Source organism: Pelmatolapia mariae, linkage group LG1 (genome assembly GCF_036321145.2).
Source record: "Pelmatolapia mariae isolate MD_Pm_ZW linkage group LG1, Pm_UMD_F_2, whole genome shotgun sequence".
NCBI lineage: Eukaryota > Metazoa > Chordata > Actinopteri > Cichliformes > Cichlidae > Pelmatolapia > Pelmatolapia mariae.
Genome location: NC_086227.1, coordinates 30,275,298 through 30,300,395, shown reverse-complemented (window position 1 = coordinate 30,300,395; position 25,098 = coordinate 30,275,298).

Sequence of the window (25,098 nt, the reverse complement as noted above, 5' to 3'; positions counted from 1 at the left end):
ATAGTCAGGGGTTAACGCCAGGCTCTCTTTTTTTTTTTTTTTGCACTAATTTTTTTGAATGAGTGCAGATGTTCAGAAGTTGTGGTTGCGGTACTTCAGCATCTAGATTGCCTTATAGAAGAAGAGCGAGCATAAAGGGAGCACTGAAAATACTGTGCAGTTTAGTGCAGGATAAACAGGTTAGCTTCCAGTAATGTGATGGATTTAAAGTGTGTTGGACTTGTGCACAGTGGTTGTGGTTTTCATGGTCAGCGTGAGGTTACATTAAGAGTAGCAGAGATTAATATGAATTTTAGCTGATGATACTTGGATTCAGTCACTTAATTCCAACTTCATACAAACGTTATAGTGTCTAGTGTAAAGACAGTTAACTGATGACTACACACTAAGAAAATCTACTGTACCTTACAATAGAAATTATTGAGAGCCACGGCTGAGCCACTACAGATGATTTTAGGGTCCCCCCACCTGTTGATTCCCACTTTAACCCCTGACTGTACTCTTTTTCCTGTTTAGGTGTGGAGGCAAAGTCACTTTCTACAGTGTAGCAACAGAAAATAGAGCTATTTTTAAAACATCTCCTTCTTCTTCACTGCTTATGTTCTATATAGCTGATTCAAGCAGAGTGCATTTGAAATAATACATGGGAATGCAAATGTTAATATATTTTACAGTATTAATGTAGCACACGGTTCTGTTTGCTTTGCACAGAAGTAGCTGGTAGAAACTGAAAATGGGCTACTTCTTACTTTCTTACTTTGAGTACATTTCAGAGCCTGTACTTTTTGTCTTTTACTTGAGTAAAGGAATTGACTCAGTACTTCAACATTTACCAGAGTATAATATAAGTATGTTCTCTTCCACTAAAGTATAGAATGTCTGTACTTTTACCTTTTCTGTTTGTCATCTTCAAAGTGACTTTAGTGGTCAAAATGGAGACAAAACTGCAGTAAGATAGTCTGCTGTCAGTTTGCATTTGAATGGGGTCATTTGTGATAATATGTTGATGAACTTTCATAATTCAGTTAAAATAACAGCAGAAATTTGCATTCAAAAGAAAATCACATTAACTACTTACATTTAAGCTTCTTTTCGATTCGTACCTACTTGGATCAACACGGTTTTCAGGATTTTCCATTAGGTACCATGTGCTTTTTTAGTACCTGCTTGTCTGGGGGTTCCAAGTGATCCAAGCAGGTACTAAAATGTGAGTCGTCAGACTGCATGACAACGATTGGCTGGTCAGTAGCATCACTCGATGAGTCATGAGAGCGCTTCAGTCACGAAAATTAAAACTGCCGTTTTTGAAACAGTTCAATGAGGGAAATGGCTACAAAAAACTACGCCTTGGTCCCTGAGTCTGATGAAAAGCTACAGACCGAGCAGCGGGTATATTCTTGCCTCGATGTCCACCTTTTTTATAGCGTTTCTTTTGCATATTAATTACATCGCGGGATGCTCGGACGCGTTACTATGATGACAACCACACAGGTCAGGTAGTACCGGATTGTAATGGACAACCAGTTGATCCGAGTCGAGCCGTGGTGATCCGTGGCGAGTTGATTACGAGTAGGTAGTAATGGAAAAGGGGCTTTAGAGTCTAGCCATAGCCTCACAGATTTGAAACTGAAATTCAGAAATTCCTTCTTAAATCGTGATGCAGTTGCTGCAGGATGGTGATTTAACTGCTAAATGATATTGGTGCCTGGCAACCTTGGTTTTATTTAGGAATATAATAAACCTTTGCCAATCAGTCTGAGAGTGATTAGCGTCAGAGTTGGGCTTCAGGTGTTTTTAGAGACATGTTTTCTCCCACTAGGTGACCTGTGTAGTCACATTAAGATCAATTGCAGAACCTTTGCCCATCTCTAGTCATGAAAAACTGCCTGTCTAGGATGATCTGTTTAACCTAATTACGGGCAAAATATTCCTCCAGCTGCTGATTGTTGTTAGTACCACTTATTTTTCCAGCCTTTTGTTACTCCAACTTTGATACATGTTATTTTCTGTCTTCTATTGTGAGTAAAATGTGGTTTTGTGCGATTTGCATAGCATTGCATTCTGTTTTTATTTATATCTTCATTACAACCTCACAACCTTTGGTAAAAATGTACATTCTCAACTGCTGGGAGATCAGTTGGTCCCCACAACTAGCATGTGAAAAAATTTAGTGCAATCACTCGCTCAACCTGCTCCTCTAGTAGCAGGTTGAGCTTTGGATCCTATTTTACTTTAGTGTGCCATAAGTCATTACTCTGACTCAGTACTAGGCAAAGTGCTGCTGCCTAGGAATGACTACATGAAAGCCTACACTTTATATGCTTTTTAAATGCTAAAAAAAATTAGGAAATCAGGTCTTGTTCAGTATCCACAAGACCATGTAAAATAATAATAAAAGCCAGAAACTCTGTCCTTGCCTTACTTTATCATAACCGCTAACACGCACACACACACACACACACACACACACACACACACACACACACACACACACACACTTCTGAATGGGTTAACCAGCCAGAAGTGGAAGACACTCACTGTCATAAATTACAATGGGGACATGATAATTACAACTTACTGCAGAATGTGCTGCACACAGTTCTAACCCTGACATGCTGAATTCAACATCAAACATCTGCATATTTAACTTTAACCCACAGGCTTATGTTTGCTTCAGACACCCCTATTTGAGTGATAACATGTCCATGTCCATCTACATCAATATGTTTTTAATAAGGGTAAAAATCTTGTCTGCAAAATGTACTTTTAATTATTTCATGTAGCGATGCAGAATGGTTTTTACTAAACATAATATGGTTATTAAAGTGCTCTTGAAATAAACAGCAGGAGTGTTCTGCGTTTATCTTGTTGATGCATTATTGATCATCCCGCCTATTATTCCTGGCCAAAACAAGAGTTAAGGTGAATCTCGCAAGTCTCCCAGGTGCTAAAATTGATACTAATGAAACTGCATCTTATTTATAATGAGACAGTGCTATGGGCCCTTCAAAAGCAAGGTTGGCTATATTAAAAATTTATCAGTGAAAAGTACCTCTCCTACATTCAAGTATGGTGTGTTGCTGAACTGGTAAAACATGCATTATTCAAGAAACAACTCAGATCATGTTTAGGCAATCTGATGAAAGTGCAAAGCCCACATCGGGCTGATTTAGTGGTAGCATTGCTAAATACAGAGTGACATAACAGGGCAATATGAGGAGCAAAATGCAATAAAATCACAAATTAATAATGAATGCAGACTTTTGTTTCTGGTGGTGAAATGGGACTTGACTTTGTAATTTTCCTTCCTAATTATAGCAGAATTGTGTACTTCTAAAAGCCAGTACAAATTTTAAAAGCCATGGGAATTGTTGATACAGGTTTTAATGGCAGAATTTGCAATACCTTTGCATATGCTTTTGGGCACAATTTAAGTGGAAGCCTTTCAAGGCACTTAATTTGTGGTGTGGGCAGTCCAGAAGATTCAGTAAAAAAAAGAGCAGACCTTTTACTGTTATGGAATTTTGTGCTAATAAAATGGCTTCATTTTTCAGACATGAAATGAAAAGAAAAATAAACCTAACCTTTATGGTGAACAATGACTGGCTACATTGAGATCTTGCAGAGACACTGACATATCCAGACATGAAAGTAGCGAGTCCGGGATGACTTCACAAACTTTAGTGAGCTCCAGCAGTGGCAAGCTCCCTGGGGCACGAAACAGATCGTGCCTCACACAAGCTGGATTGCGTGAGGCCAGAGAGATGCTTGGCCTTGGTACACAGAAGCTGAGGCCTCGAGGGCTAAAACACCAAGCAACAGACAATGATGTCCTCTATCCGTCTCTCTTCTCAAAGCCGATTAGAGTACTGGGGGCCTAGGAGAAGTGACTATATCGTCCCTGTCCGTCTGGAGACAGCTTTTTCTCAGCCAAACCTCCAGACATGGACTGAGAAACCTCTGCGGGATTCAGTTAAAATCACACAGAGAGTAGTTCAGTTTAAGACACTTTGCATCAATGCTGATTGTGGTTAACCTTGAGGGAAAGTCTTTATTGCCTCAATCAATTAGTCAATATATTGACAAAAATACATTATTGCATTTAAGTGTCTCTGAAAGCTATATATATATGTGTGTGTTATTTAAAGCCTGTCCAAAGGAATGACAGATGCTTGCAATCAGTGTGGTTTGTTGTAGTAATTGCCAACTTTTAGATTTGAGTGGGTAGAATTCATTTTTCATTGACGTCTCTGCTTCCTTGTCATGTGTGGACGCAGCCATCCTCCTCAAATAGAACCAAATAATAGAAAGCCTATAATTCCTGTCAATCTCTCTGCAGTGTTGGGATGGAGGGAGTCACATATGTCCCCAGTCACAAATGACTGTTGACAATATATTGTACACAATGCTGCAGACGGGGGGGGGGGGGGGGGGGGGGTGTAAAGAAAATTATGAAATAACACTTACAGAACATGGTAACATGTACATGCCTTAGTCTTAATTTAATTATGTCAGTTTTTGCCTCAAATTAACTTAACAATTGAACCTTGTCCAAAGAAAGTTCTGGCACATGTTTGGTTTTCCACAGCACACATACTGTATTAGTTCAGTTAGCAGTAGTCAGTTCATTCATAATATTCAGTTCAAAAGTGGAATTCTATTTAGTTGTGATTGTTATGTACAACAGATTAATATATATAGTAATAGTTATAAATATTTTGTTAGCAATTCCTGAAAATTAGAGGTGAAAATATCCAATATTATCCCTGTGGCAGCTTGTAGTCTTAGTTTGGCAGTTTATCTAAAAGACTTAATAGACTGTACTGTACAGCGAGTCTCGCATTTGGCTTTATCAAAATTATATAGTTTCTTTTATTTGGTTTTATTGTTATTATTACTTTTTATATTAATTACTTTAAGTTTTAAAATGACTTTAATGCAAGTTTATACTTTTGGCCCATTTAGTGTGTGCAGGTCTATATAAATGTGCAAATTCTTCTCCATCACTTCCCTTAGCCACTTGCCTGCAACTAACTCTGCTCTCTCCTCATGGTTCTTTCGTTAGATAGAAACAATAGACAGGCCCACAGTGCAAACTGTTCTTAACTGTACTATACTGTTCTCCCAGCACAGGAGAATATAAAGGATGTTAAAAAAAACAAAAGAAAACACCAAGTGCATCAAAAGATCCACTGTACTACAGAGGAACAACTATGTGCTTTCTCATCGCAAAGCATCTAAAACAGTTACCGGTTGTTGAGAAGCTTTGTTTGCTCAAACTTTGACGTAATATGTTGTCTCTCTTCCACTCCAAAGATGCCTGCTGTGTCGTGCATTTGTCTGTTTCATTGGGCGAAATGGAGAAAATACTGAGTCACACTGAACTAAAATGAATTTGTGTACATAGATAACAGGAGACTTACTTTGATTACACACCTTCAGGCGACTGATGTTTTGATTTGGTGCTAGACAAATGAAATTGAACTGATATCAGGCAACTAATGGTTTGCTAAAGTTACATAAACCTTGTTTTTGATTGAATGCAAAACATTAGCCGAGCTATGGGGGACATCTAAAGGCTGACGTGTACCGTAAACCTACACATACGGATCAGTATCTAAGGTTTGACTCTCATCATCCACTGGAGCACAAACTGGGTGTCATCAGGACGCTACAACACAGAGCAAACACCATCCCCACTGGCACAGTGGCCAGGCAAGCAGAAGAACATCACATCAAGAAGGCCCTGAGTAAATGTGGTTATCCCAGCTGGACTTTTGTCAAAGCGGGAAAGGCACCTAAAGAAAGCTCCAGTCGATCCAGGAGAGAAGGACAACTGCTGCCCAGGCGAAAACCTGTAGTGATCCCATATGTGTCAGGAGTATCGGAACAGTTGAGACGCATTTTTTCTAAACACCGTGTCTCTGTGGCTTTTAAACCCCAAAACACGCTGCGCCAAAAACTGGTCCACCCCAAGGATCGGGTCCCCCGACACAAACAGAGTAACATAGTGTACGCTGTTAAGTGCCAGGAGGATTGCCAGGATTTATACATCGGGGAAACCAAACAACCTCTAGCGAAGCGGATGGCACAACACAGAAGAGCAACCTCATCAGGCCAGGACTCTGCAGTTTATTTACACCTACAGGCCAGTGGACACTCTTTCAACGATGAGGATGTACACATCCTGGACAGGGAGGAACGCTGGTTTGAGCGCGGAGTCAAGGAGGCCATTTACGTGAAGAGGGAAAGACCATCTCTGAATCGAGGAGGGGGCCTAAGGGTACATCTTTCGCCATCTTACAACGCTGTGATTGCAGCCATTCCCCAACTCTCTGTGAATGGTACTCATGGCCATTGATCAGTGTTCTTTGATCAGTGGGTTTTGGTTAGTGATTGTTGATCAATGGTCATGGGAATTTGCATAATTATTATTAAGGAACTGACCTCACAGCCCATTGTTCCTTCAGTGGGCTGGTTTCAGTCATTATGCAAATGTACTGTTTATAAGGTTTGGGGAAACCTGCAGTCAGCTGAGACTGAAGAAGTCACTTGGATGAGTGACGAAATGTTTCTCCCACAAAACGCTACGTCCAGATGAACAGATTCAACTTTTGGAGATTAGCCGAGCTAGTTGACGGGATTTGTTCCTAAGTTCCAATGAAGCTCATCCATGGTGTTTTCAGCTCTGTTTTCTTCATGCTTTCTAGTGTATAGAGAAACATCCTAATAACAGTTTCAGAAACGTGATTTTCATAAGAGGGTACCTTAAAAAGCATTTTCTTTAAGATAAAGCCCAGGAGGTTACACATTAGTCAGTCCTAATATTGTACAGGTCAGTATGTTTGCATAATAAAGGAAACAGACAACTACAAATTGCTTCATAGCATTTGTAAGAATCTTTTTGACAGCCAAGAGTTATTGCTGTCATGGATGATGGGCTCAGAAAGACTATCTGAAAAATCCTAACTGTCAGCGAGAATAATTTTGACCACTTGTAACAGCGTAACAGATGAGAGTTTAACTCTGTAGCTAAAAGACAAGCTATGGGTTTTTCATATTACCATTGTCCATGTTTCACTTATGGGGTTGTGCCATGGCTAGGGCCCCCTCTGTGGAGTTTGCTCCAGCTTCCCTCCACAGTGCAAGGGCATGCACGTTAGTTTAAATCTAAACTGGTCCAGACTTGGATCATCAGAAGAAAATTGATGGCTGGATTTTTCTCTGGCGTTTAGGACTTCCTTGACCTTGGATTAACAGTAGCTCATCTTACTTTCACAACAGTACTAGTTTAAGAGCTTTTTTTTTCTCCGATGCAGTGGAATTTGTATTAGAATGAGCTGATTTCATCACACTTTTAAATCCCTGACTTCTTCAAGCATCCAGACTGTTTTTTAGAATAGTCAGTACTTGACTACTATCTAACTGTAGCTACCTGGGTATGTTTTTTTGTTGTTGTTTTTTTGCATGCACTATTGACTACCTCAAGGTTGTTACTCGACTTACAACATCTTGAATGCAAAAAGAAAGAAAGTTCTGTTAACTTTTTAAAAATCAATGCAATACAGAGCAATATTTTTCTTTGGAACAAACCATCTTTGTCTGACTCTTACTCTGTTTCTTTGCTCATCTGCTTGTCTAGCTGATGTGTCTATCTAGAAATAGCTTGCATAATAGAAAGGACCAAAGCAGTGCTCCGGTCTTTTGTTCCTTCTCATGTTGTTCTTACAGCTAAGAGGGAATAGCAAAATCATTCTGCTTTGTTAACACACAAGTCAGGCTTTCAATACTCTGTTCTCAAGAAAATATTCACCCCGCACTCACTCTCTTTGTCTGGCTTGTTCTAGGTAACCTTTATCCTTTTTTTTTTTGTGGGGGGGGGGGATATTTATCTCACACATACGCACACACATACACAGCGAGACACTGCTGTCCGGCAAGGGTCCATTATCAGACTTGGCACACATGCATATCATAACTTGTTAGTCGAGCTAATACTATATAAAGCACACTGTAAAATGAACAACAAACAAGAGTTGTTTAAGGTTTTCTCTCTTTCAAAAATATGTCCCATACCTGAAATGCAATGTATAGTCCAGATTGCCATCTAGCTATATTTCCTATCCAGCAACACTACAATAATTGAAACCACAGACAGGAAAGGTAAAAAAAAGTTCATCGGAGGAAGCCCTACTGCCAGTTGTTTCAGGAAATGACCATGCAGTACAGATAGAAGTGTCAACCTAATTAGACCTGAAAAAGCATAGCTCACCTAACAGATGGACAAGCTACTGTCTTGGACGGTGCTTCTGTTCTGCTTTACTGACACATCTAAACCGTGCATGATATGTAGACTTGAATCTGTTTGCAGACATAAATTTGCATACTACTTAGGTATGATGTTCCAAATAAATTCAAATTTGTTTCTGTTGTATTCTATCTTTTGTTACACATTATGTTTCTCCTTATTTTCTGTTTTAAATGTACTGTTACAATGATGAATGTTCATATTAAACTTGGACAGACTTTGAGATAATGAGGTCAGTGTATGTCAAAGTATTCTCTGTGAATCAAAGATTAAGGCTTCAGACTGGTCTAAATGCTCATTTTTCTACTCGTGGCTCAATATGATGTCAAGGAAATTGCATATTTTAATAAGGTCTCAGCTGTTACTGTGATCACAGGAGCCATTCCCACATGCTCTTTAAAACCCACAATGTTAGAATAATATTTAAGATTTTAATAATGTTAAAATAACCGTGGTCTTACAGGTAGCGGAAAAGGTGAACCTAAGCTGCCAAACAAGAAGACCAAAGACAGGCCCAGAAGAAACAAAGATTTGTGTGTCTTCATTTGCTAACCTACCCTAGCGGAGGAAAGGGAAACATTACTGAACTGAAGTTTATTCCAATTCAGCATGTCATATTGAAAGGTATACCACTCCATGATAGGTGTGAAGTTAAAGGTGTGCAGCTTCAGCAGTCTGAGTTCAACAGGTTTATGCTGCATGTTGGATTTAGACTATGCAATATCAGCCCAGCAACATTATGAGACACCTCATAATGTCAAAACAAGTATGTTTCACAATGTGTTCTGGTATTAATGGAATTCACTGTTGCTGTTTTTATTTGTTTCTTTTTTTAATGTATGCTTTTCTAGTCCTTTCTGACACTTTTCCTGCAAGGTTGATACATTTTTGCTTTAGGTGGCATCTTTATCTTTTTCTGGAGGCGTGTTCTTCACGCCCCCTTCCTGATAACAACTTGGAGATTTGTAAAGGGTGCAGTATTATTAGTCAGTGACCGAAGTTTAATCTGTCATGTCTCTTGTGCAAGTCTTGATCATTTTTTACATTCATTACTTTGTAAGCCTAATCTGATGGCAGTTGAAGGGTAAACTTATCATTTAATTTATGTGTTTTATCAGTTTTACGTTTTCTTCACTTTTTGTGAAGATCAATCAAAACTCAGCATAATAAGTTAAGTAGCACAACGTTTATGAAATTGTCTACAGAATATTTTCTATTTTTTTTAATCTACTTTTTGGTGCTAATTGTTTTCTTATGCTACCACCTTACCAACCTTCAGCTTCACTTACTGTTAATCAACTTTCCTTCAATGTTGAGGGACTTTTAGAGCAGCACAAACCAATAAGCAGAACAAGCAGAGCGCATGGCCCACCCGTTAATGGTACTATTTCATTCCATTTAAAGGGGCAATATTCAACCCAGCTGTTTAAATAAGCATTGCTAATGTACCTCTGAGGCTTGGTGATGGGCATTATCTACCAAGCGGGGCTCCATCTGGCAAGCATACTGATTTTTATTTGTATTCCCCTACTGTTTTCACTCAAGTTTGCTTTATAGAGAATAGGGCAACAATATCGTAGCTCTGCTGTAGTTTGAGGATCACAGGGGTTCTCCACCGAACAAAACAGTGCCTCAGCTAAGTCTGACGTGTTCTGCTCCCAACTCGTCGAATAAAAACAGATCAAGAATATCTTTCCAGACATTCAAGGATATTTATGTTGACTGGAAGCATGCAAATCAGTGACTAGAAACAAGAGGCAATTCCTCTAAAAACTGGCATTTGTTTTCCACAAGAGATCTTGTTTGTTAGTTGGGGAAACGTGGACAAGATTACAGCCCTCTGAGCAGGAATGCCACGTCTGTGTTTGCACAGCTACAGGGGTTAGATCTCGCTACAATCCAGGGAGTCCTAGACTGGGATGATGAGCTTGTGAGGTCTGTGTTCAGCTTGGTTGGTTTGTCTATGACTTCAATCTTTAGAGAAATTTAATTTGCATCACATGCCTCACCAGTCGACTCTCCTATTTTATCAAAGCATTTTTGGAGGCATCACCCCTTCTGACTACTCTTGGTCTGGTTGGAAATGTGCGATGGCATTTATGCTTTAAGATGGAATGCACTGGTGAAAGCAATGCCTCAGCTATTTTGTCTCAAAAGCAAAGTATCAGTTTCAATTTTTTATGATTCTATGCACTGTATATTGTGGCGCAGCTCAGTTATACAGGAAGGCAGACATAGTGTCAAAATTACTTAACCCACTGGAGAGCTGATTCTGACCCAGTCTGTCAACACAGTCAGAGGTAGGCTTCTTCGCTCTCCATCAGTTTGCCTTTCACAGAGAAGAGGCTGCATAAGGCAGATGAACCAGCATTAGCTAGCCTAATTGGACATGAAATGGTATTGGCCTCTAGCTATTGCGGTCTAAGTTGATTGTGGCTTGCCATTACACATTATCATCTCTTGATTGAGGATAGGTGAACATGGATTATCATTGAGGCTTGACATTATGATAAATGTCCTCTTTCTGATACTTGAAATCTGTACATGCTGGAACCATCCTGTGTTCTGTTATGGTGATATATGAGGAGGGGCATTGTTCTTCAGAGTGCATTGCACCTTATGCATACCGCATGTTTCCAGTTTCCATCATGCTTTCACAAAGTGCCCATCAAGCATGGTACCAAGAAGAAAATGACTCTGGGTGTTCAGTTTCTGCTGTCATTCGTTTGAAAGAAACACTGCAGAGGGCTTAGAGGCTGTGGGGTTATTTTACAAAAGCAACCGACGAGCACTACTTACATGGTGATTGCAAATTGCACCAGCATCCAATTTTCTAAAATGAATTTGCGAATGCCCTCTCTCTCGTGCTCATGCATGTGTTATAAGTGTGCTGTTGCTTAAAGATGGCTAGATTATCTTATGTTGCAAATCACAGCTTGTATGTTGCAAGTTTCATGAAATTGGCCAAGGTTCAAGTCAGCTGTAGAAAACATGTAACATAGCTTTATCTCAGCCCTACTCATTGTTCCAGCACTGCACAAAACCGAGAGCACATAGTGGCAATTTTGTTGGACAAGGCCATTGTGCATCTGTCTCAATATCCTATCTCCAAGCAAATCCACTTGCCCTTCCATTTGCATTCTGATATATTTTCTGCATTTAGTACACGCTTACAGTAAGTGCCTACCAGAATATAATTTTTTAATCTGGTTAACGCAGATTCTGAGTTAGATTAATGGGGGATTCGTTATTAGTAATACAATTCACAAATACTTGTTGCAAATCATGTACCAGAGTTGCTATATCCATTTCTTTCATTCATCATCTGCTGTGATTTCTTGGATGAATCTTCTACAATTATGCAAGTGCTGAACAGAATACGGATCTGACATAATTAAGATAAAGCTTCTGACACAGCAGCGGAATATAACAAAGTGGTTCACCGTCCTACTATGGTTTTAGAATAAAAAATTAAAAACATTTTACACTGATTAAAAGTTTGGAACCTGATTTCACTGTTTTACATGTCCTGGTCTCACTTTTTCTTTGAGCAAGAGAAGATATATCTCTTGGTTTACAAGTTACTGTATCTTGCCTGCTTAGGTGTTACTGTTACACCCCTTTCACAAGACTGCATCAGGGACTATACTTTTCAGTTGTAGGAATCAGATGTCAACGTAACATAAGAAATATAGTTTTTGCAGTAATTTTAGGGAATGAAAACAGTTAAATAGAAACTTGTTTTTCAAATAACTTGTGATAGATGGCAAGTTTCTCTTACTAAAATTATATTATTGAAGCTCCGCCTTATTTCTTTATTTTTTGGGGGGGTGGGAGTTTAATGGACATCTAGTTAGGGGATTAAAAAACAATGGCATGTGTTTTTCTAACTGACCATCCAATTCAGCAGTCAGACATGTCCACAAGTGAAACTACTCAAGAGCAGTAACTGCTAAACATAAATGCATAAACTTGTAAATAAAATGCACATTAAAGTGAAGCATTACAGCTTTTTTCGAAAAAGAGGTTCTAAACTAAGTGTAGTCAGTCAAATCAATTATAGTGGTATATTGTGTATTTGATAATTACATTGTGTGTACTCTTATGGAACTCTGTCATTTTGTCCTGTGTTTTATGGTTATTTTAAATGTACAGCACTTTGATCAACAGCTGTTGTTTTTAAATGTGCTGTAGAAATACACTTGACTTGAATTGAACTTAAATTATAGCACACTGACAGTGGTGACCATGAGAGACACGGATATACAGTATATGACTGACAAGTTTTATTTAGACAAATAGAAAAGCAAACTTCATAAATGCTTGTAGTAAGTTATAGTTTGGATAGAACACCATAACTCTGGGATTTGATGCTGTAGAGTCCTGTCATTCCTTCATTCATTTAACCCCTTCTCCTTCTCTTTTCACCTTTGCCTGGTATTGATCTCGGTTCATGGGAGCGGTGATGCATGGTGACTAGACGGAATAATTACCCAATTTCAACTCCTCGCACAGGAGAGGACATTACTTTGCTGTAGCCTAGACCACCACAATACAGACCAATCAGCTGACAGATTACACTAGAGACAGTGTGATCTGCAGTAATTTATTTTAATTTTACCTGGGGAGCCCTGTGTGTCAACTGAAAGATTTTACCATCAGTCTGATTGACAGATGACATAATCTCTTGATGGATAGTTCTGAAGCAGGATGTTGATGTTGTTGCCAATGATTATGGCTTAGTTTTGTGTGCATGGGTGTTTTTGTGTTAGTGTAGGTCTGTGTGTTCAGCACACGCTCCACTTGGGCATCAGAGAGTGATGAGCCATAGAAAGCATTAGACATGTAATCAGTAAGGCTGTTCATCTCTCCATTTGGGTGAGTGAAATCCTGAGGGGCAAGTGTAGAGTGTGCATACCCCCCTGAGAGCCCAGAGTACTGCAGCTTCTCATGCTTGCCTTTTTAGGGCTATTTAATGTTCACACAAGAGAGGAACTGATGAAAAAAAAAAAGCCCAAACAGAGTAGATTTTGCTTCATATCACTCTCTTTCTTTCTGCATCTGCTCTACATTGCGCACAATCTTGCACAGTCTCTTCTACTTTGTTCTATACCACTCCCTGTTCGTCTCCTCACTTGCTTATACAGCCCCTCCTCTTCCTGTTGAGCATTTCATTATGCAGTTGTTGAATATACTGCAACCAATTGTGCCAAAGGAGTTGGTTTGCTCTAATATGAAAATCTGACCTCATCTTGCCGAGGTCATGGGCAATAAACACCTGACAAGAGGGTGGGCCGACAGAGCTTCAAATTCTAATTTTCTCTTAGCATCTTGTTGGTTCGCAGTGTTACCAGGGTCAGCTTGCTTTCCCCTCCCTGTGGTCAGTTCGAGCCAGAAGAGTGTGGAGCATTTTATTTCCAGGCCTGTGTCTCCCTCCCTTAGCATCCAGATTTATTGATATTGACCTTTTGCTGAAATTAAGCGTGTAGATCCCTGAGCAGCAAGAGCAAAGTTTAAACCAATTAAAGAGCACTTCACCAATCAGCAAGTCAAGGCTAGATCTGTCTCACAGGCGGGCCTGGTAAAATTAAAATAATTTGCACTGTATCAAAACCTGTTCACAGGGGCAACACTGCCTAAGTAATCTGATTAGGCGAGTCATCTAAAAAAGACCAAAGGATAACCTTGAAACACTGTGACAGCAACGATAATAAAGAATCTGATCACATAGACCCCACAAGGGACCTATATAAATATATCAAAAAATGATTCCTGTCTGAATGCAAAACAAATGTAATTATATTAATTAAGACAGTTAGGTATATGCATAATTGTTTGCATTCCAAGTGACTTTTTATTCTCTCTTTATATGAGCAGAGGAAAGGAAATAGTGATGTTTGAATGTGACAGGACAACAATTCTTAGATATGTGTATTTCTAATTTTCATTCGCAATCTGAATTTGCACATAAAAGAACTGAATGGTAATGCTAGGGAGCACTATTGTAAAGGGATTGGCAGATTTGTACATTGAGGGAGGGTTGAGTAAATGCCAATGTATAGTTTTTCTGAGTATATTTACATGCCAAATAAAGCTCATTTAAATGTCTAACTGTGCAACTAATTGTGCTTTTGTATGTTTTCAAGTGCATGACCAAAACCTAATATGGGGAAAGATTTGCTGTCAAATGTGCCATCTGTACATGTAGCTGTTGCTCTCAAATGATTAAGTCAGAATCTGTCCAAAACTGCATTTACCTTTAAAAAATAACAAAAAACACCCCAAAACAAAACAGAAAATAAATGGGTTTTCTAAATGAGTTTGCACCCACATCACTCTTGAACTGTGGAGAGATCCCTTTAAGTATGGCGTGAGTTCCTGCTCGGAGTGAAGAGTTCAAGTATGTTGTTGTCTTTTTCACTGTGATCACAAGTGATTGGAGGAGTAGTGTGAAATTGACAGAATTTGTGTTTAAACCCTCACCCGCAGTTCAGTGATTGTAAGTATTTTGTCATCGTTTTAAGTTCTTTTGCTGTGTGTCCTCTGCTGGGTGTCTGGGTTCAAGGGTTGAGGAGCTTAAAAATCTGGAAGGAGCTCAATAATAAATTGCTATTACATTACCTTGAAAGGAGGTGGCCATTTTGTAAAAAGTGCAGGTAGTAGTAACAATAGAACAGCGCTGTGAACAGCAGATGCTACCCTTCGACCTTCTCACTCTGTGGTTAGAGTGCTGGCTAAGAGCCTAGCAGCCACTTTCCAAAATAATTCTGTTAGTTCCAATTTTCGCTGTTCGAATGGTACTTGTTGTCTTTGAAAATGGGTCCGAACTCCTGTGTCCTTCATGCGTGTACCTATCAATCTTGTCTCTTTAATATCATTAGTCCAGAGCAGATTTTAAAAAGGTATACCTTGCTTTCCTCGTACAGATCCTCTTTTTAGTAGTAGCTCTTGAACATCTGGAGTAGATAGCACTGGATGTGCATGGTCATATATATTGGTGTCTTACTTTTTTTTGCCTATTCCTATGTAGCCCTGTTTGCTCAGTTAGGTGTTGGGGAATCAGTTTGAAGTTCTCTATTCTGCTCTAAGGCCCAGCTTCTCCCCAGGTGATGGCTGTGTGTGTTCTGCATACAAACAAACCTGTCACTCTGAAAGACATGGTGTACAGTTAAGCACAGCGCCCTGCTACTGTCAGATTACAGAGACACCTTTAACAGTGCTATGCAAGCAGGGAAAGGAACATGGAATTGTGCCTTAAGTGCATTTTGATTACAAACAAACGGGGTCCTGGAGTTCTATTGGAGTCTCTTTGAGGGCCAGCAGGAGGCCCTGCTCCACAGCGCATCAGCAGTGGTGCAAAGCTCTGCCTCTTGTTCTCATCAAACTAGTGTGGCTTCCCTTATGTATGTGCATATTTATATCCGTTTGCATTTATTCATGAGTTTATTTGTTCCCTTTAATGTCACGAGAAGCTGACTTTTGGTGGTGGACTTGGCTGTGAAAAATCCACTGGAATTGGATCTTTTTGACTCGCATTGAATTTATTTTCATATTATTAATAAAACATAGGACTGTTTTTTATTTAACTTTAGTTGCAAACATTCTGAAAAACTGTTATTATGTTCTCTGTATTTATTAGGACAGCAAGATAAATATATCAAGACTAATACAACAAAAATTGTAATTTCTGTATATTTATATCATAAATGATAGTACTAACCCAATGTGCTAATGCTTCACATATCTAGACACTTACAGATGAAGAGCAAGTGCATTAGAAACACAAATAAAACAAATAAAGATATAGCTATGATTCAATTAAAGCCAGTCTGTACAACATACCATTTTATGCAGCCTGTACTAGAAGAAAAAGACACTAATAAGGCAGGAGAAAGACTAGCATCAGCTACAGGTCTCCTTTTGAGAGATACCCTGCATTATTTGAACATATTAATGTTTTTTAAAGTGTCCATTGGCTAAGCAGAGATACCGCAATGGTCACAGTTGATCCATTTAATATTATTTATCCTAAAAATGGTGTCTCGTCTTGCGCTCTAAGTAGACTATTGATCATCTGTTGTGGTCTGTCCAATACATCTGCTTTACATAAGCAGATGTATTGTGGGGTACAAAAATACTTTACTAACCCCAAGGATTTGAAATTAGTAAAGTACATTGAAGTTTAATTCAGGGGAACCTAATTTGTTCTCGAGCGAGTCATGTTTGAGATAAGATATCAGTACATATAAAATTACTGTATGCTGATCAGTCAACTCTTTAGGAAAATAGCATCATCGTTCCAGAGCTGCGTGGATATTAAGAGGGTATCTAGGGCAACAGTTTTTAGAGAACCTCTTAACCCTTCGGCTTTTCTTGACGAGCATCAATAAGAAACACATTGATTAACAGATACTGACAAAAGCCCTGTACTTGCTGACACTGTAAGTCTTAAAAGTGGCCCCACTTGTTTAAATTATGTTTTCCATATTCATTCTGTCTTTGCTCATAAGACCATTTGGCTTCGGCAGGGTTGCAGAATAAGAAAGAATAAGGCTTAATGATGGGGCAGTGATATTGATCAACCTATTAACCTTTTGTTTAGATTCTAATTTGTTTTTCATGTCCATATTTGTGATTGGTCATATGGTGCTTGGTGCTTTGCCATTCTTTAAGTAAACACAGTATAAACTAGATTTAGGAAACTAGTGTCATCTTACTTAGTTAATAACCATCATTGTATGTCAGCTTGATTTGTATTGCAAAAAAATCACATCGACAACAGCAATGGCAAAAAAAAAAAAAAAAAAGATTTGCTTGAGTGACTGGAATCCTGTCTAACCCCCCACTTTATTGTAGCAAGTAAAGAATTTTAACATATTATAATATATGTGCTGCTAGCCTGATTTCTTCGTCATCTTCTAGTCACACAACCTAACACGAGTTATAATATATTAAATCTAAATTGGTTCTTACATATTATCAGAAGAGCAATTTACTGCTATCTGTTTAATTTAATAAAGACAAAATGGATTTTGTTTCCATTAAAAATCAGGTCGTTAATTGGCTGAATTTTTGAATTTTCATTAATAATTACAAAAACAAATGCTTGTTTAACAAACATTGAATGATAACACTCGCATGGTAAATATTAACTGCCACTAAGTAGTTATCAGTAAAGTTGCCAATTGTAATTTGGAGTGGGACTCTGGTGATAGTGGGATAGGAACATAACCAATAATCTGCGAAAAGTGCTATATTATACTTCTAGTAACAATGTACTATTAAACTCTGTCTGTCTGACACAAGATAATCAGCGGTGTTCTTTAACTGTCAGGGAAGATTAAGAAGTTATTAGAAGTTAACATTTTTTCAAAAAGGACACATTTAACTGTTGTTTCACATGTGCAAATGCATGTACGTCTCACTTTAGAAGTGCATTCTGTAGTGTGTATCGGTGTTCTGTGAGCGCGCTACACAACAAACAAACTTCATCTCTTAATGAGTATTGATTGAATATTTTCACTTGATGAGGAGACATCTATTTTGCTTCGAATAAGTGCTAATCTCGTTAGAAGTTTTGCTTTTTATGGATAGTTCAATTTGGAATAGTTCTGAAATTTTAGCATATAATGAATGTGACAAGACTGAACATACACAAAAGGCACTTTATGATTTTGCAGAGGTCCCTCTGCATGCACACACTTCACTAAATTAAAACCATGTGAACTGTCGTTTTGGAAAGATTTGCTGTGTAATGTTTACATTCAGACTTTGTCTTGTGATAAACATGTTTATCCTATGAATTGCTGAGTAACCTCTGCATTTTTGTAAGGATTCGGTCCTCTCAGTTGGCCTTAGATTTGTTCAGACATTGTAATGTGTGCAAAAGAATCATATCAGTATGTCATCACTGGATATTTATGGTGGCATCTAGCTTAGTCCTAAAATACAGCTTCCGAGAACTGTAAGCATGCAGTAATGACAGTAGTTCCAGTAGTATTATTATAAAGACATACTACAACATCAAAACATGCTGGGTATTATTGAAGAGAATGAAATAATAAAGTGTTGACTTAAATGCATTCAACTTAAAGGGTTTTTTTCTGATTTAGACTTCAGGATACTTTCGCAACCTTTCAATCTCATGTTCAAGAAGACACTATTTTATTTGATGTCAAAACAGGAAGCAGGTCAAAGAGGAAAAATAAGGTGGAACTCATTCTTTCAGCTGTGCACATCAAATAAAGCAGATCAAAGTCAAACATTAAGAACAGAAATTCATCTCTAAACTTTATCCTCACTGTAAGTGTGTGTGTACTCCTGTATATCTGTCTGTTTCTGTGTGTGTGTTTCTTTTGTTATTTCTCTGACACTGACAGAGAAACATCAAACAGAAATACAGTTTTTCTTGAAGATGTTTGGTCTGTCACATGAAAGTGATCACATCTATTAGTCTACAGTGAGATATGACTGTATCCCACTGTACTTTTTTTTGTGCAAGTTACCAACCTACCTGTACTGGCAAATGTTGTTTTGTAAGGTTGTCAACATTTTTGAATTCACTCTTGGAGCCACTTTCCTTTCATCCCAAACACGCATGGCTCAGTATCTATGGCAATTCAATGCAAAGCTGCAGTGTAATTCGCTTCGATGTTTACAACCTTCTCATATAACATTGATCGACGCTGCATGGCTGCACAGGAGGCTTAGTACACACTCTGTATGCTTGGCGGTGGAGTGCTCCTGACCTCCTATTGACAGTTCTTATACTGGGTGTCACCTTGTGGATCAATTCCCTTTGCACAATAGAAAAGCGAATGCCACCCCACCTCTCGGGAGCCACCATACACAGTATGTCAAAATTTCATATGGAGGATTTTTTTGGGGGGTGGGGGGGTAATCGTTTCCCCAATGCTGGGAATAAATCTGCCTGCAAAGCATTATTCCAATCAAAAACATAATCTCCTAAATGTTTGTATTCATCAACCCTGTCACCCCTGCTAATCCGCGCCTTTGCTTACTTCTCATTGGCATCCTGGACTTAAATGCTGCTTTCCACATAAAGTCATGAATATTTAACATCGTTGCTGACTCATAGAGAGTGATTTTAATGCCAGCACCTAACAAAAGATTTTCATTTTTTAACATGTAAATGTGGAAGAGACAATTACAAAGCAACAACAAGAGGCTTTTATTCCATCAGTGATTCACAACCCTAATCCCTCCTCTCAGGCGATTTGTCCTCCCACTGGTGGAGATTGAAAATGTGACGTGTCTCAAGCTTATGGCCCAAACTGCCATACCCTATTCATACAGTATTTGTTTATTATTCTGTCCGACCTTTATTTTCCCTTGGCCCCATGACAAATCGTGTTTAATATGAAATGTCTTGACTGATATACAGCCGAGTGTGTTTTGAATACAGAGTGTGCTCAGACTCGCCTGCTTGTGTATTCCTGTGTTATATTTACTTTGATGGCAAATAAATATAACCAGTCATTCTTGAGAAGTGGGATACATTTCAACTGTGAGACCAAAAGGAGGGATGTACCACAAATATTGTAGACTGGTGGTCAGTGAGTAAACCCGTAGGAAGTGACCTTTCCAGTTTAAGGTGAAAGGTGAGAGAGAGAGAGAGAGAGGTCAGCCTGACCATGCCCTATGTTCATTAGTCCCAGATTAAAGCTAGGCTTACTATAATTCCCTTGTAAAATAGTCTTTGGAGGTTGGAGCCATGATTGATGAAACAAGCAAGAAATGCTTATGTCAGATCTGCGTTTGCCCTCAGTGGGCCCTTTAAAGTGATAAAATGGACATGTGGTGGCATGAAGGATTATTTGAGAGTGGAGCCTACGATGACAGGCTTTTAATACTAGAGCTGTTATTACAGCTCTATGTAAGCTTTCTGTATACATATTTTTAGCTCAAATGTCTATTAAATTAAGGCTTTTGTGAAGTCAACAGTTTAAAAGAGTGACTATATAGGGGTGTTTATACCAGTAAAAAGAGCAAAAATCCAAGACATGGTGTGGTTCTGATGATATACCTGAATCTCTGTTGCAGTAATTTGATTTCTTCTCCTTTTTTAATTAAAACATTACTCCAGCTGAACCAAATGCAAACTCATAATAGTACAATGAATTGTAGGCTATCACATTTCATTTGTCTGTAAAAAATCTCCCTTGTTGTAGCCTTAATGAGGCAATTGATTTCATTTGACACATATTGACGTCGGTTGTTGTTTCTTTATTTTGCTCAGGGAAATTATGCAGATTGCAAGGCGTGAGCAAGGAAAGGGGACAATGCCTTAAGATGTGTCTCACCAGCTGTGTAGCATATGGTATTCTCATGCTTTAGTATACATTATGCAGTGCTCCATCCCACAGTGACTGAATAATAAAGGTACCACACTGTTACTGCTACAGTGATGTTACTGCTTCAGGTGCTTGAAAAATACTCACAATAAAATATCTTGCTTTATGTCATTTCTTAAAGCTGAGAAGTGCTAACATATAAACTTTATTGTATCATGGCAGCACATTTTCATTTAAACACTATATGATTCACTGACTAAAATCTATATTGTATACTGATAATCATTTCTAGGGTAAAACCAGTCTACTTACATCATGGTTATGTTATGGGAAAGTGTGATACTCTTTCTTAGTTTGGGGCTTCTTTTTTTTTTTTGCACTGTACTAAACCATTTATTATTAACACCAACCCAAAGCAATTTGCATGGCTTAGCCTTCTCCCTGAAGCTGTTTCACAACACAGCATAATTATAAATCTACAACAGTCACTCAGAATGTCTACACATTTAAGGGCTAAAATCCTCTTTAAACTTGCTCAGCATTGTTAGTGTCATGAAACTATTCCAATATTCCTGTCCCACAAGGCACTTCAGTTATCTGGATTTGTACATAGCGAGCCAAGGTGTATTGTCTTCCTCTTTTATTATTGATGGCACTGTGCTCTAGTCCCTGACAGAGCAGGATGAACTGGTCTGCAATGAACCTTGCAAAAGAGTCAATGGCTTTGCATCAATCCACTTGAAGTGAACATTAACCACTTAAGTTATATCAATCCAAGGAGAGGAGAAAAGGAGATTAAACAGGAATCAGTGAGTATTATAGCAGGAATATTTTTTTTTTTACATGTAAGTTATTGCAATGATTGCATGTAAGAAGTATATGCAGTAGGTGCTACATTAAGGTATAATTTATTGTGAAATTTGACAAAAGGTTGTAAATGCATTATGGTATGCAAAGCTACATTGCTATGAAGTATTGCCCCTATTCCTGATTTCTTAGCGTTTTGCTTATTTGCCACACTTAAATGTTTTAGATCATCAAACCAATTTTATTATTAGTCAAAGTTAACCCAAGTAAATACAAAATGCAATTTTTAAATGATGATTTCATTTCTTAAGGGGGAAAAAAAGCTAGCCAAACCTACTTGGCCCAGCCCTGTGTGAAGAAGTACTTATCCCCCTTGTTAAATTATGAATTAACTGTGATTACCCACATTTTTTTGGAAAATTGAGTTCAATTTCACTAGCCACACCCAGGCCTGATTACTACCAGACTTGTTGAATTAAGACATGACTTAAATAGAAGACATCATGCCACAATGTAAAGTCTTGAAAGGGTTACACAGCCATTTCTAAGGCTTTGGGACTTCAGCAAATGCTGAAATAAATGGTGAGAGCCATTTTCCACAAATGGAGAAAACTTGGAATGGTGGTGAATCATCCTATGAGGGGCCAGGCTACCACAATGACTCAATGAGCACATCAACGACTCATCCAGGAGACTACAAAAGAACCCAGAACAACATCTAAAGAACTGCAGACGTATCTTCTCACAGTTAAAGTCATTTTTCATTATTCAACAATAAAAAAAGAGACTGACCAAAAATGGCATCCATGGAAAAGTTCTAAGGCAAAAACCACTGCTGAGTAAAAACAACACAAAGGCTTGTCTCACATTTGCCAAAAAAAACCCGCCACCAAAACAAACTGATGATCGCCAAGAATTTTCGGAAAGTAATCTGTGGAGTGACAAGACAAACACTGAACTTTTTGGAAGGTTTGCAATTTGTTACACTTGGCATAAAATTAACACAACATTTGACAGAAAATAACCTTGTCAGATGGTGGTAATAGTATTATGGCATGAGTCCACTTTGCTGCTTTAGAATGACCTGGATGACTTGCTATAATTAATGGAATCATTAATTCTACTGTCTACTACAAAATCCTAAAGAAGAATGTCTGGCCATTAGTCCCTGCCCTGAAGCTCAAGTCCACTTGGGTTATGTGGAATTGAGCGCACAGCAATGTGAAACACTCATGGCCAGTTATCACAAATGCTTGATTGCAGTTCTACTTGCCAGTTTAGGGGGCAATTCCTTTTTAACACAGGGTAAGGGGAGGTTTAGATAGCTTTTTTCCCGTAACAAACAGAATCACCCTTTAAAAATGCTGGTGGCCACCAATCCTATCCCTCAGCCTCCTAGTAGATAAACCAATGGTAAAAATTTTAAAATCCTTGGTCACCTTATTCTCAAGTTATAGCATTTATTAGTATTTTCAGAACAGCTGACTTCTGACCTTGAGGTCAAAGTCACCAGAATTTGAACTCATCCAAAATTTTTAGTAGCTGCATCTATGGTATCAAATTGAAACTGTGACGCCACCCAGTGGGGTGTAGACAATACCCATGAGGGGTAAAAGCTGCACTTTGTATTTATTTTTTTAAAAATAACCAGGCCCTATCTTAATGACCTTATCATACCATATCACCCCATTGGAGAACACAATTTTAGGGATAGCCTTTAGCTTTCAGACCCCTCTTCTGTGGAACCAGTTTCCAATTTGGATTCGGCAGACAGACACCGGCTCTACTTTCAAGATTAGGCTTAAAACTTTCCTATTTGCTAAAGCATATAGTTAGGGCTGGATCAGGTGCCCCTGAATCCTCCCTTAGTTATGCTGCAGTAGTTGTAGGCTGCTGGGGGATTCCCATGATGCATTGAGTATTTCTTCTGCGGTCACCTGCCTCACTCACTATGTGTTAATAGACCCCCCTGCATTGCATCATACTTGTTATTAATCTCTGGCTCTCTTCTACAGCATGTCTTTCATCCTGTCTTCCTTCTCTCACCCCAACCTGTCACGGCAGATGGCTGCCCCTCCCTGAACCTGGTTCTGCCAGAGGTTTCTTCCTTTAAAAAGGAGTTCTTCCTTCCCACTGTCACCAAAGCACTTGCTCATAAGGGATCATATTATTGTTGGGATTTTCTCTCCTGTATCATTGTAGGGTCAACCTTACAATATAAAGCAGCTTAAGGCAACTGGTGTGATTTGTTGCTGTATAAATAAAATTGAATTAAATGAAATTATTTGGGTTATCTTTGTCTAATATTCAGATTTGTATGATGATCTAAAACATGAGAGAAATCTGCAAAGAAAAACTAATAAAGCAGGAAGGGGGTAAATACTTTTTTACTACACATATGTGGACACATGGAGATAAATTGTAGGAAAATGTCATTCTTGCCTTCTTTGTTGTATAGTGCCTGTTTAAGCACTAGTAAAACTGGATTATCTGCAAAATGTTCATATCTGTGGCTTCTCTTTCTTGTTGCACTAAAAGCTCAGCGCTTGCTGTGTTAAAAGAAAGATGGATTCTCTATGTCCTTCACCTTTATTTTTCACCTTGTCTCTGTACCACTCTTTCATTCAACTAAACAAGGCACAAGTGTAGTTCACATGCTTGTCCTCTCTAAGGGGACATTGGTTCATTCATTAAGACGTGAAGCTCGCTGTTTTCTCCAGCTTACTTGATTGACAGAACAGCTCTTCTATGCCTCTCTCTTCTCTCTCTCACCTGTCACAGCTCTGTTCATCCCACTGACATCTCACCAGCTCTCTCACCGGATCAAAGGATTAAGCCTGCGAGGACAGCAATTGCTCTGCTTTACCTGGAGGTTAAGACAGCAAATAACTAAAATGTAAATCGCAAAGCAGATATTCTCAGTGTGAATGAGTGTAATAAGGAAGATAGTATTTAGCAATTATGCCGCAATTATGGTGAAGTTTGAAAGTCTGTAATGCATTCACCTATGCAATATTTGTAGGACACTTAGAGGAGCATCATTGAAGGCTTGGTCTGACAGTGCTCTCTACAGTTTGACGCTTGACCCACTTATGCTCTAACAAATGATTTAGATACTATTGAAGTGATGCTAAGAAGACTTAGCTCTTTTGTTAGCAGTGCAGCACTGTAAATATATATTTTGTTGCATTGTATATGTTTAAACTTCAACACCCCATTCACATTGTATAGCCAAATGTGTAAAACCTGGGTCCATGGTGACTCCCATCTCTCACCCTGTGACACCTGGGATAGGGTGCAGTCCCACTGTGACTCTGAACTGGATAAGTGAAAGAAAGTGGGTCTATAGAGCCATAAAGAAAAATATGAATTTTAAAAGATTTATCTGTAATCACCAATTTTACTTTGTAAATCACCTGACTGATTTACAAATTACAGTATAGAGTGACTATAAGTGAGACTATTTAACTTGCACAAAGCAGTGGTAACATCAGCCTTGGGTACCAATAGTGGTATTTATAGAATATGGGAAGAAATGACTTTGACTTGAAGCATCTCCCTTGAGTAAAAGAGGTGATTTAATTTGAATTTAGAAATATAAGGGAAATGGAGAATATACAGTATGCTTTGCTATACTGTAGCAATAATATGACAAAAATAAACCTGTCT